This window comes from Pteronotus mesoamericanus, unplaced genomic scaffold (assembly GCF_021234165.1).
Source record: "Pteronotus mesoamericanus isolate MK-2021 breed Mesoamerican mustached bat unplaced genomic scaffold, CSHL_Meso_final scaffold_85, whole genome shotgun sequence".
NCBI lineage: Eukaryota > Metazoa > Chordata > Mammalia > Chiroptera > Mormoopidae > Pteronotus > Pteronotus mesoamericanus.
The window spans coordinates 20,093,721-20,107,934 of NW_026555329.1; the positions used below are offsets into that span (position 1 = coordinate 20,093,721).

General features: G+C 36.9%; 1 pseudogene; it reads right to left on the reverse strand.

Annotated features, from left to right (window-relative positions):
• Window positions 1–10,617: 10,617 nt before the first annotated feature.
• On the reverse strand, window positions 10,618–11,197 carry LOC129063137 (E3 ubiquitin-protein ligase RNF138-like; annotated as a pseudogene).
• Between the last annotated feature and the right edge of the window lie 3,017 nt (window positions 11,198–14,214).

The following is a 14,214-nucleotide window of genomic DNA, read 5'->3' on the forward strand; positions in this document are numbered from 1 at the left end:
AGTTAGGTTATGTTACAGTGACAAATGACCCTTCACATGTCAATGTGTTAAAACAATTGAAATTTATTTTTCACTCATTCATTGTGGATTCGTGGGGCTCCTCTCGTCACTGTCACTCTGACACCCAGGTTGGGGGGACACTTCATCTCAAATTGTGCTTCTATGATCACAGCAGAACAGAGAAGGGGCTATGCCTAATAGTGCGCTGGCTCTGAAATTTTTTACCTCAGAGTGTCAGTCAGTCGTTCTACTCGACTCATTTTCTTGGCCAAAGAAAAGCACATGGCTATTGCTAAATTGAAAGGGGATTGTAAATGCAATCCTACCATGGAGAGAAGCCCGTCAGGTATTTTTGTTGCGAGTGCTGATGACTACCATACCAACCGTTTCAGTGAGTGAAATTGTATTCACTTTTCAAGATGCAAGCAAGTGTCGCCTTCTCTGGGAAGCCTCCCATGACATCTCAAGATAATTAATTGCTTCTTTATCTTTACCATTCAAATATTTGGTACAGACTTTCTTGGCATACTTTCCATAGTATATTATAATAATCTATTGCCACATCTATATTACTGAAAATTCCTCATTCACATTTTCCTGCCAAGTGTAGCATATGCAGGGGGCTTGCTAGATGCTCCTTGCAGAAGGTTCATTTGTCCATTTCTCTCATTAGAGCATAAGGTCACAGAGGACATAGCCTCTGTGTTTGTGCGTCCTCTTACTCCTAGTGCCATGCTACAGTAGGTGAATATATCTACTATATGTTGAATAAATTAAATGATTAATTACTTTGTTATTATATATGTTATTAGTAGGGTAGGCTAGGTTATGCTGCAGCAACAAAACAGTTCCAAAATATTAAAATAAGCTCAGCAAAATTTATGAATTGTTCATGCTACAGAGTCTGCAGGTGGGCCAGGGGCTCTATTCCATTCACCCAGGTAGGACCTCAGGCTGAGCTACACTCCCTGCCTTGTATCTGAGTCAGCTGCCACTCGAAGCCTTTTTAAGTATCCTGGCAAAGGAATAAAAAACTAGAGAATCAACAGCTTTTTAACTCTTCAGCCTTGACATGGCCAATCACACTTCCATTCCTATTTTATTTTCATTGGCCAGAACATATCACATGGCTCCGTAACTGCAGAGGGCTGGGCAGCACAAAGAAACAAATGGAATGCTTGGTGTGCGTTAACTGTTTCTGTCATATGGCTGATGATAATATTCTCATAATAGAAAATAAAATGTTCTCAATATGGGAAACATAATGTTGGCAAGTAATACAATCACATTTCTCTAGCTCTCTCCAAGTGAGAAGATACCTGATCTCAATACCTGGTGTAAAATGCCTATAGAGTTAAGAAAATAATAAAACTGCTGTTTTGGGGGAAAATAACTCTTTCATCAATATTTAAATGACTTTCAAGTTAAAATGAATCTGCCTTCCACATACCATTAAATATCCATAACAATAAAAACTATGCAATAATACTAAAAGCTAAATCATAGTTAGCTATACGCTAGAGACTGGAAGAAATTTCCAACCCAGAGATGTTGATGGGTTTCCATAGACAAGCCTGGCTTCTCTGTCGGCACAGGAGGCCTGGGAAAGAAACTTGCTCAACTTTCCCATTTCCCCATTCAGGGTGCTGAGATGTCACTAACCAGGAAATGGGAAAGTTTTTCACTATTATATGGATATTATTTCATTAGGCAGTCAAAGCTATGTCCTATTTCTCTATTTTCTTTATGGTTACAAGTCTTAAACTCAGCTAAACCACAGACAGACAGGTCGGAGCCTTGTTCCTAGGGTGGCCTCTGTTAGATGTGCTGCGTATGTGTTCGCCTGGACAAAGTGGTAGAGATTGCCTCCCACCCCCTCTTCCATGTATAAAATATGGGACAGCAGCAAAAAATTTCATCACCCTCTAATGGAGTTATGCTAGTTGGATAGTATGTCATACTCATAAACCTACTCTCTCTTTAGCTGTCAGGAACACAGAAAGATATTCTACTGCAACAAAGTGGACCATGGCAGCTAATTCAATGAACATATCCACTGTGGCACTAGATAATTCTGACAAGAACATTTCACATTCAAGCTTGAGTAGACAAGAATGAAATGAAGTAAATGAGAACTATAAAAACGTGTACTTTGATATATTTCAAAGCAATCTGAGTGTAGAATATTCCTAGGCATCTGTCTTCTCCCTCAATCACATATTTTAATAGCAACACTTCTAAGTTATTTTTAAAACCTTTTTTGAGACTTCCCAAAGCTTTCATTTTGTTTTTATAGAAACAACAATTTTCATTCATCTCACATTCAAACCTCATAGGTTTACATATTTGATTAAACTGTATGATCACTACGGGGAGAAATAACAAAAAAATTAGAGGCTTAAAACAACAAGTTGATTTTTTTTTTTACACATCTGCAATCTGAATGGGGTTCAGTTGGGTGGTTCTTTCATCCTACCTGGTATTTCCTGGGACTGGCATGTCTGACGCCTCAGCTGTGATGGCTGGAATAGCAAGGGAGCAACTGGACATCTCTTTCCACATGGCCTTTCCACAGGGCTATCTTGGAGCTCCTTACAGCATGGTGGCCACAGACTAATCAGATTTCTTATGTGGTGGCTGGTTTTCAAGAGAGAGGAAGAAGACGCTACTACTTCCTTTAAAACCTGGAACTAGCAGAACAATACATCTGCCACATTTTGATGGTCAAAGCAAGTCACAGGGCCAGCCCAGACTTGCCCTGTGGAGTCGAAACAGACTCCAGTCCTGGAAGTAAGCCACAGAAGAAATGTTGCTATTTCTTGCCCCATGGACAGGACCTACGTTCCCAAAAGCTAAAAAGTATATGTCCCTTCATTGTTTGATAAGACCATATTATTTCACTGAATTTATTTTTTTAAAAAATGACCTGGTACAATGGTACACGACAGGTCTGAGGGCACCTGTAGCAGAGAATGTTGGAGGGTAAACAATGACATTCCCTGGATTTCCCTCCAGAATATTATTAGGTTACCAGGGTCCTTTATCTTTTCTTGGCTCTTCTAGTGATTGCCCCCACTTCTTCAGCTTCAGTTATATAGTGTTTCTGCACAACCATCCAAAAACTCAGTGGCTTAAAAGAGCCACCGTTTTATTTGCTCACAGTTCTGTGGGATGGGCTTTTGGACAAAGGACGGCGGGGATGACTTCGCTCATCTCTGCACCACAGTGGATCAGCTGGTGCGGCTCAAGTGACTGGGGACAACCTACACCCGTTCCAGTGGGGTCATCTGCCTGGGGCCTCTGTTCTTGCTGTGGACTGGCACCTTCTTTCTCAACCATGTGGACTTCACATGCTCAGCTTGACCGTTGTCAGGTGGTTGGACTTCTTACATGGCAGTTGGAGGCTTTCAAACTGCAAAATGGTAGGATACCAAAGCAAAAGTTTCTGGGTTTTCCTAAGGCTTCAGCAAGTAAGTGGCACAATGCCACCCCTGCTGCATTTTATTAATTCGAGTATATTTCGGGACCAGCCCAGATTGAGAGGGGAGAACACACAGAGATGGCTCCTGCCGGGAGGATGGTTAATTGGCTAATGAGCAATGTAATCGTCTACTCTACCTTTCCAGAGCAGTATCTGTTTCCAAAGTTACTACCGTCTCTACACAAAATGACCTTATTCCTGGCCAGTTGGTTGTTTTGACCACAGTTTCTGGAACTAGCACGACTCCATAGCAGCAGACACTATAAAGTACATGAACCAATGACTAAAACCATAAAGAACAGGGAAGTGGAGCTCAGATTACCTTCTTCTTAGTAAGACGGTAAGATTAAAAAACAATGGACACTTTCCCAAAATCTAACTGGCTCAAGGGCTCATTTCTACCTTATTATAATATCTCAAACTCACTACATTTTCGTTTAACGAAATATATTATGATAAAAAAATAGCTATCAGTGAACTCTATAGGGTTTTCTCTTTTATGTGATTTTTGTTTATCTTTTATAAGTATTTAAACAGTGCCTACTTTAAAGTATGTGGGGGGAGAGAGCAGGGAGGAAGAGAGCAAGGGAGCAAAGTGGGGCAGTAATATGTGCATAGATCATAAAGGGAGAGGAAACAAAGGGATCAACTGAGAATGAAATGAATTGCCAAGTGTCCACTTACACTCTTCCATTTCATTACTGACATTTTCTTTCACACCACAGGTTGCCATGACCCCTCATTTTGTAGCATTTCATGATTTGAATTTTGCCACATGACATTTTGTTAACCACATTTTATTAAATTTATATCTTAACCCTTGACATTTGGGCACTGATGATATATTTGAACCTGCAATGAGAAACCCTTTCCTAAGATGTAAGCAGCATTTTAGAGTCTATGAAAGGGATTGGAGATGTCCTCTCTATGTTTTAATAAGATATTTACCATTTCTCAGATATAAGATTTTCTATTAATATTCTTTAGATGCAAGTTAAAGTGTGGATTTTCTCTCTATTATGATTTACTTAGTACATGTTATAATCTTAGTAACTACTATAAAGCTGCGTGGAAGAAATGTCTTTTATTTGACGAACTATTAGTAGCTTGTAATTTTTTAACTGTTTGTTGCTCAGTAGAGTCTATTTGCCAAGTGGACTTTTTCCCCAGCTTTATGAGGTATAATTGATAATTAAAAAATTGTATATATTAAAGGTATAAACTTGATGATTTAAGACATATGTGTTATGAAATAATAAAAGCTAAAGCACATCCATCACTTCATTAGTTGCCACTTTCCTTTTCTTTTATAGTGAGAATACTTAATATCTACCCTTTTAGTAAGTTTCAAGTATATAATTGAGTATAGTTAGCTATAGTCAAGTTGTATGTTAGCTCTCCAAAACTTACCAAATAGACTCATATTCAAGATTTTTATTTGTAAATTTTCTTTATATTTTACATTTTTTAAAAAAACTATTACAATTTATCCTAGATTTTAATTTTACTGTTGAATTTTTATATAATTTTTAGGAATTCAATTATCTTTCATGTATTTCTCAAATAGCTGGCAATACTTGCTAACTAATTATATCAGAGATCAGCAACTTACTGCTCATGGACCAGATATGACCCATTGCATGTTTTTGTAAATAAAGTTTTCTTGGAACATGCCATGCCATTTATTTGCATATTATAAATGTCTACTTTTGTGCTACAATGGCAGAATTGATTGAGTGGTTGCAAAAGATACTGTATAGCCTGCAAAGCCTAAAATACTTACTATCTGGTCCTTTACAGAAAAAGAATTTGCTGACCATTAAAATATTTTACAGTTTAATAAGACAGAATTTTGAAATATTTTGACTAACTTTGAAAAGACAAAAATAGTTACATATCTCAAAATAAGATCAAATGTACATAAACTTCTTGACATGTACAGAAATTTACCTATTCTTCTCTGTCACTCACACTGAATTTTATCTTCCTTTCTCTTCCTCTCTTCAATTTTACTGATCCTTATCTTTAATTGCTCTTCTTGTTTAGGCTAATGTTTCTTACAGTGTGGTTCCTGGCCCATCTCAAAATCATTCAGTATTTGTAAAAAGGCAACCCATTGAGTCCCATGTTAGATCAGCTGATGTTTCTTCAGCTTTTAAAAGGTCTTTAAAGTAGGTTTTCCTAACCCATTCTGTTCCTCACTGGTCAAAGTAAAATGATAGGTTTTTAGCAATTTCCAACTCCTCCCTATTTTGTGATGCAGTATCACAATCAGTTAATAGTTATCACTAGAAAATTTGGGGGATCAGCTGTCTTTAAATAAGCAAATGCTGTTCTTACTCCTGCAATTTAGCTTTACCACAAACAAAATGGGTATCTTGATCACTCTCTCCCTTTTCAGTTGAACTCTAAACAGGAGAAGGGATGAGTGATAATCACACTGAACCAGGCAAATGTCATCTCCAGGGAATTTGTATCGGGACACAGAAATTTTAATTAGGCTCCTTTGAATGCATGGATTTTAAATTTAACCCAAACTAGAAGGGACAATCCCAGTTGAAATGGATTAGCTTGTAAGTATGTCAATAAATAAATTGGCATAGAACTTCAAACACATAAAAAATTATGAATTATATGACATAAATGTATTCAAAAAGATTCACTGTAATTGACAAATCTTAATGATAGGCAGAAAAGTACCTATATTTCACATGTTAGAATACTATACACTTATGTATTTATTATGTTGTTTATTTTACATTTTCCTCTATGAAAGAACAGAGAATTTTAACTTTTTGGGTTTTTGTTTGTTTGTTTGCTGGCTTGCTTTTTTTTTTCACTGATGCCTCCATCCCCAAGCACCTTCAACAGTTTCCAGGTCACAATAATGTTCAATATGTATTTATTTGGGTTGATATTGTTGATTGTTAGGATCAAAAAGAGAGATTGTATATCACTGAGAAGACTGGCCACCACCCCAAATACATCATGGGCTGTCCTATTTTTAACTGTGGCTGAGCAGCTAGTAACTGAGTGCTGAAGCAGAGTAGAGATGCATTGACACTGTAGCAGGCATATGGAAAAGAAGTATGGTCTTCCAGATTTAGTTGTTGAAAGGGGAGAGGTTGACGAGATGGCCGCAAAATACTTATGGAAGCTAATGCAAAATTACTGAGGCACTGAGGGTAACAATGAGAACAACATTGTTCAGCTGATGGTGGGGACCATTGCTGGATTATTGCTTAAGCAGTTAAAGGAATGTTAGTAAAAATGGAGATTGTAATCAATCATACATGATGTTCTCTTTGCACATAAATTTTAATTTCTTTATTGTCTTTTTAGCTGTGTTTAATATACTGTTAAACTTCTACCAAGTTTTTAATATTATATTTGAAATTTTTCAGTTTTAGAATTGCCATTTGGTTCTTTTTTAGAGTTTCCAATTTTATATATAAAGTCCCAACTTTCTGTTTTATTTCCTTAAATGTATTGAGCGTATAGTTACTTTAGATGGTGTGTGATAACAAATATCTTGAGCTCTCCAGATTCTGTTTCTATTGTTTTTTATTTACCTTGTTTTTTAAATTACATTCTTATATGGTTATTGAGTTCCACATATAAATTTAAAAAAACTACTAAAGATAATTTGAATTTCCAGAAGTTATAAGTTCACTCTGGGCAAATATTTATGAACACTAGTTAGCTGTCCTGGAATTTCTTACTTCAATTACAGATTAGATGATTAGCAGCCAGGTTTCAGACTTGAATAGGAAGGTTTTGTTTTGCTTTTACTCTTATTTGTAGACTAGAGGTTTCAATGTCCACAACCAAACCTGGAGATTTAATACACACCCGTCAGTAATTCCTGAATTCCTGATGAGTACTGCTTAGCTCAACAGTTCGTATTAAAAGTCCTGTTTAGTTTCTCTTCCTCCTTTTCACTTCTACTGCAATTAACTGATGCTCCTTGGGGGAAAATATCCCTTAATGACAAGTTCACCTCTTTAGACTCCCTTCTTTTGTCCTGATATTTGCTCCATAATTTTTCCCTGCCTTAGTAGTGATTTGATACCTTCAAATAGATGCTTTGTAATAATTTGTCCAGCTTCCTAAATTTTTCTCAGTGGACGGATTAGTACAAATGACAAGATCTGCCATTACCAGAAGTGGAACCACATTTATTTGACCTTCTGGTGCAATATAATTTCAGGGTTCTTACACAAACTTATGGAAATGATTGTAAGTAAAATCACAAGCAGGTTGTTACTTAGAGAAGGCAATTTTAATTACATAAATAAAGCATAAGACACTTGCACACATGGAAGAATTTTTTCAAATCTTTCACAATTGACTAAGTTATCTTTGGGTATCTAGAATGGAGATTTAGTGTCAAAAGAATACTAAGAGTCCACAATAAAGATTAAAAAAAGAAAAATAAATAAATTATGCAAAATAATATTAAAAAATAAAAACACTTGTTTCTCAGTGGAAAAAAAAAGAATAATAAAAGTCATCTTGACCAATTGTGTTCCACATATTCTTCCTCTTTTTCTCTCTGTTCTGCTCTGCCTTCCTGTTTATTCCTTCCTATTCTTTGCTGCAGGTCAACCTTTCTGAAGCCATTAAACATCACTGACCATTGGGCTGTCATGTTATTTCTTCAGACAGGCTCAGAAATGTCTGAGCCCCAGTGGTGGACATGCAAAATCCTAATTTCAAGATGAAATTGCTTCTGTACTTAAATACCCCAACTTTATAGTTTGTGGCAGCATGAAGTTGTTAGTACATACAACCTAAGACATTTAGGAAAGCATTGCCTCTAAGTTTATATAAAGTACTTCAAGGAAGAGTTGCCAGAGGCAAGGTATATATTTACCATATTGTGCTATAATCAGTATAGTATATATAAGAACAAAGTGCTTTGGGTTGCATTTTTTAAATTTTATATGCTAATAACAATTTGTGATATAACACATGTATAAAGTCAGGGACCGCATTGGGGTGTTTTTGTTGTTGTTTGTTTAATTTTAACTTCTAACACCCTGAGCCCAGTATAAGGTAGATTTTAAATAGATAATGGGAGAAAAAACAAAATTAGAAAAAAAAGTTAACTTCCCATTTTGGATGGACTTCCCAACTACAGGCATATTTTCAGATGAGAATTTTAAAACTCTTAAATCAGAAAGCCTGAGCAATGTCTTTTTTGTTCAGGCCTGTCACTGATAGAGGATTTAGGATATGTTCAATGGTGTCTCTGGTTCAGTAATGAAGGCGATTCTTTTTTATATAAGTTCACATAATGACAATTATTTCTAGATGGGCCCTTTCAGTTCAAAGTTCTGGAATAAGTACATTTAAATAACATACAATTTATCTATGAGTGAAATCCAACCTGTCCTTTAAAACTAACTTTAACAAAATGTTCTTTTTAAGGGCCAATCTGCTAAAGACATAGCACTTCAGAAACACTGTCATGGCTGATCATGTTCATAGCAAAATTTGCTTGAGAAAATATAAGAAACTTGTAATATGTTATAACATTTGAATTTTCTCCAGCTTTATGAGGTATAATCGACAAATTAAAAATCTCACCTAGAAATGGAACATAATCAACAAAACAAGCAAGAAAAATATAACCAACAACATTGAAAGAAAAAACAAACTGACTGTAACCAGAAGGGAGAAGGATGGGGGATGTTAAGGGAGAAAAGAAAGGGAAGGGTCAAGTCAAGGAACATATATAAAGGACCCGTGGACAGAGCCAAAGTGGGGAAGGATTGAGGGTGGGAGGAGGGGGTGGGTGGGGCAGAGGACAGGGTTGGTGGGAAAATGGAGACAAATGTATTTGAACAATAAAAAAAATTTTTAAAAATGTATATGTGAGGACTGTCTAGAAAAGTCCAACCATTGTCAATATAATGAGAACGAGTTATGCAACATCAATATAACCTGGTAGCCAAGGAGAGTAGCCTGGAATGCACATGTGCAAATAATGGCTACGTCAGTGGGGGTGGTAGATGCCATTGAGTGACCCTGTGTACTGTATGGCCATGGCATTCAAAATGATTGAGTGAGCAGAGCAACAAATCTGCATCAAATTTTTCACTAAGCTTGAATGTTCTCCTGCAGAGACTATTCAGATGATTCAGAAGGCCGCAGATACGGGCAACTGGTGATTGGCAGCTTCATCACAACAATGTGCCCGCTCATGCATCAAGTCTTATGCAGAGTTTTTTGGTGAAACATCAAATCACCCAGGTGACTCATCCCCCTACAGCCCAGATTTGGTGCCTTATGACTTCTGGCTTTTCCCAGAACTTAAAATCACCTTCAAAAGGGAAGAGATTTCAGGAAAATATGATGGGACAGCTGATGGCAATTAGGAGAACTATGTGCAGGCTCAAGGTGCTTAGTTTGAAGGAGACTGAGGGGTCATTGTCCTATGTGCAATGTTTCTTGTATCTTGTTTTGTCTTCAATGAATGTCTCTATTTTTTATATTACATGGCTAGATACCTTCTGGATAGACCTTGTACATAAGGTATACAACATGATGTTTTGAGATACGTATACATTGTGAGAAGATTACTACCATCAAACTAATAAACATTTCCATTTTTTCTCATGATCCTTTTATTTATGTGTGTGGTGAGAACACTGAAGATTTACTCTTAGCAAATTTCAAGTATACAATACAGTATTATTAACTGTAGTCCCCATGCTGTGTCTTGGGTCTCTAGAGCTAATTCATCCAGGACAACTAAAACTTTACACTCTGAGCAGCATTTTTTCCTTTCCCCCTGCCCCTCCAGCCCCTGGAAAGCAATATTGCACTCTCTTTTTCTATGAGTTATAACTTTTTAGATTCCATGTTTAAGTGAGACCATGAACTATTTTTCTTTCTGTATCTGGCTTACTTCACTTAGCATAATGCCCTCTCATTTCATCCATGTTATTGCAAATGGCAGAGTTTCTTTCTTTTCCAGGCTTAATAATATTTTATTATATACATACCACATTTTTAGGCTAAACTACTTTTATTAATATACATATCAAGTTATTGAATGGTGACTTCATGTAGTTTCCTCATTAAAGATGGCACTTGCAGGTACAAAGATGAAGAGATGTCTACAGCCTTCAAATGATTACTTGAAAAAATTCTCCAACAGCAGCTTGATATTGGTTTTCCTCATCTAGCTGTAGATACATAAATTCTCTATAATCAAACAGATGTCTTTGAATTAGATGACTAATGAAATTTCTAGTAATTTGGCTAGGCTCACCCCAAGGAAGAGACATGTGGATAGGTCACATCGCAGGAACTATCTGAATAGGTGATTACTGTTCCAGGGATCCAGTAAACTCTGAAAGGCGGGATGCCCAGAAGGACTTGTGCTCCCTTGATCAGTTTCTATGTTATCAGATGTGGATGTTTCACTCCTATTGCTGCTTTTCACTGCACCTTGAGAGATCTGAAAGTTTGGAATGATAGCAAAAACGCCATATCCATCTTGATACTTCTTACAAGATTTGTAATGATGTCTCATGTGATAGAATTTAATCTGTTTTGTACAGTATCTGTAGCTAAAAGGACACTTCCTTGTGATATTTGCAAGGTCCAGGGCCTGTTTAGGTCATGCTATTTTTCTTCTAATCACATTTTCATGACAGAGGGAGAACAATGTGTTCTGCTTTTTCTCGCTGCAGTTGGAAACATTTTCTCCAGAAACAGTCTCGATGTGGCTTCTTCTTTATATCCTTAGTTGTAGGAATTCTGTCAGCTAGACTTCAGGCAGTTCTGAATGATGTTTATTCTATGGTTTAGTTGTAATCTAGAAGTGGTTGTGGGAGGATTGGAGTCCTGCATTTACCTTTGCCGCCATCTTGACTGGAACTCATATTTTCTTTATTCATCTTTTGATGTAGACTTAGGTTTATAATGACTGAGTATCACATGCCCTTACCATTGCATACACTGATAAATTTATGATAAGGTCGGAGAACTCAGAAATAAATGTAAATCTGTATATTTAAGTCAGGGTGAGTCAGCTCCAATGAAGGAAGTGATATACTTGTGATCTGGAAAATTTCTAAGGTTATAATTCGAGCTTTTTTTAAAATTTCTTTTTTTTTTGTTTGTCTTTCTTTTTTTAATTAATTAATTTATTTTTTTCAAATACATTTGTCTCTGCCTCCCCCCCACCACTTTCCCTTGCCCCCTCCCTCCTTCCCTCCCTCAGCTCTTCCCCTTTGGTTTTGTCCATGAATCCTTGCTATATGTTCCTTGACTTTCCCCTTCCCTTCCTTTTCCCTGGCCCCCCTCCCTCCTTCCCTCTTGTCTCTGTTGGTTTCTTTACCTTTCAGTGTTGCTGGTCTTATTTTTCTTGCATCTTTGTATTGTTGGTTAGGTTCCACTTATAGATGAGATCATATGGTATTTGTCTTTTGCCCCCTGGCTTATTTCACTTAGCATAATGCTCTCGAGTTCCATCCATGTTGTCGCGAAGTGTAGTAGTTCTTTTTTTCTTTCTGCTGCATAGTATTCCATTGTGTACCATAGTTTTTTGATCCAATCATCTACTGATGGGCATTTAGGTTGCTTCCAACACTTGACTATTGTAAATTGTGCTGCTATGAACATTGAGGTGCATAGGTTCTTTTGAATTGGCGTTTTGGGATTCTTAGGGTATAGTCCCAGCAGGGGAATCACTGGATCAAAAGGCAGTTCCATTCAGCTTTTTGAGGAAATTCCACACTGCTTTCCACAATGGCTGCACCAGTCTGCATTCCCACCAGCAGTGTACTAGTGTTCCCTTTTCTCCACAGCCTCGCCAGCACCTGTTGTTTGTTGATCTGTTTATGATGGCCATTCTGACCGGTGTGAGGTGGTATCTCATTGTGGTTTTTATCTGCATTTCTCTGATAGCTAGTGATGCCGAGCGTCCTTTCAAATGTCTCTGGGCCCTCTGTATCTCTTCCTTGCAAAAGCGTCTGCCCAGGTTCTTTGCCCATTTTTTCTTTGGATCGTTTTGTCTTCCTGGAGTGGAGTCGAGTGAGTTCTTTATATATCTTGGAGATCAAATCTCTATCTGATGTATCATTAGAAAATATATTTTCCCATAGAGTTGTCTCCCTTTTCATCTTGCTGATGTTCTCTTTAGCCATGCAGAAGCTTCTTATTTTGATGAGGTCCCACTTGTTTATTCTTTCTTTTATGTCCCTTGTTTTAGGAGACATATCAGTGAAAAAATTGCTGTGTGGGATATCTGAGAGTTTCCTACCAATGTTCTCCTCTGGGACTTTTATGGTGTTGCAAAAATTATAGAAGAATTCAGAAATTGGCATAAAGCAATTTATTTACCCTAAACATTGATCGTAGTTACCAAGGACACACCATAGCTCTATGAATTAGATTCTCTTGAACAAAATTAATTTAACATTTTAGTATTTGAAAGATATGTAGTCCCTGATGATATGCCAATTCTGTTAATAAGATATTCATAATTTCTTGGTATTTTTTCTCCAAAGTGATGTCAGCTTAACTCCTGACTATACAGATAATGTTAGGCAGACATCTCTGCCTTCCTTTATTTGGGAAGATATTATAATTTCCAATCAAATGGATATAATTTGATTATATTTCTAAAATACATACATTGAAAAATACAAAGAAAATTGACATTTCTTTGATATAATAATATATCCAAATATACAGATGTGGGAAATCAAGAAATATGATTTTTTCTAAAAACTAAGTATTAGTTTAAAGACATTGTTCTCCTATCCCTAAAAATGTCATCATGAGGTTGTCTTTCTCCAGTTAACTGATACAGGTTACGAAAAACCTGAAAATATGATGATGCTTTGTATTACTTCCAAATAAAAAAAAAATGACCAGACTTGGCTACTCTCAGGTTTGAAATAAGATGAACACATATTATTAGTCCTACCTGCTCCAGTTCTAAAGGCAGTGCAGATATCTGCAGTCACCTGGCTCTGCAGAGAGGTGTGAAAATCATGCTGGCCCACTCTGTGCCTCTATTTATCTCTACTTATCAGGTGGAAGTTCTGTAGAGGAACTAGGCATGAGTGCATCTGTTAAATCAATGGTTGTCAATGCCTCAGTGGGTAGAGGGAGTGTTTGTAAGGTTTATAAAATTTCCTCTTGAAATTTACCAAATTATTACTTCACTAGCTTCTTTTGTTTTCACAGTAAACTGTAGTTTCTTTAATAAAGCATGTGGGTTTTTTACTGTTTTCATCCTATTCTTTGAACATATTTCATTTCCTTAGAGCCTTTCTTTCTGCCACTTTCGTCTTTTCCTGTTACCACCTAAGGGATAGCCTTCTTCCTGAGGCGACCCCTCTTCACTAGGATGGTGGCTTCTCTATACCACTGCTTCTAGGCCATACATTTTCCAGTCTCTTCATGTCCACTGTCAAGTAGCCAAGAGATCTGATTAGATCTTGGACCTGATCTTGTTCTTAGCATTTCCTGAGTTGGGATGGAGAATACTTCCTCTGGGCTTGAACCTTAATGTGCTGTCTGTGCCCCATCACTCCTGTTGCACTCTGTTGTCTTCAGCTCCTTTCTGGCCTGACCATCTGTTTTTATGTGAGTCCCCGAGACAATTCTGCTCTATTCACATTTTCATTGATCTACTTAAATGTAAACTTAAGGATGTATTATCACCTGCCTCCCAGTTTTACTGTAGGAATAAACTATGGGTAGTT